This window comes from Eimeria mitis, genomic scaffold, assembly GCF_000499745.2.
Source record: "Eimeria mitis Houghton genomic scaffold, Emh_scaff1713, whole genome shotgun sequence".
Classification (NCBI taxonomy): Eukaryota; Apicomplexa; class Conoidasida; order Eucoccidiorida; family Eimeriidae; genus Eimeria; species Eimeria mitis.
The window spans coordinates 3,183-3,416 of NW_013570030.1; the positions used below are offsets into that span (position 1 = coordinate 3,183).

Sequence of the window (234 nt, forward strand, 5' to 3'; positions counted from 1 at the left end):
AGCCTTCACCAGCGCACATATTCTCGTCTTATCTAGCCGAGGGGGGGGCCTCAGTTCTTCTTCTCTATGAGCAAATCTGCAGCGGGGCCCCAACTTGCACTGCCCGCGCACTGCATGGGGGCACATCTGCGTTCTATAGAATATCAGGCGGCGGTCGGCGAGGATGGTGCCGGTGAGAGGGATAGAAGCAGCAGCAGCAGCAGCAGCAGCAGCAGCAGCAGCAGCAGCAGAGGA

At 59.8% G+C, this 234-nt stretch overlaps 1 protein-coding gene across 1 annotated transcript in view; it reads right to left on the bottom strand.

Annotated features, from left to right (window-relative positions):
• Nucleotides 1-234, bottom strand: part of EMH_0042250 (Zinc finger (CCCH type) protein, related) — a gene marked incomplete at both ends in the record, with an annotated part of 4,081 nt that overhangs the window by 2,721 nt on the left and 1,126 nt on the right. The gene's annotated exons all lie outside the window — the stretch shown is intronic.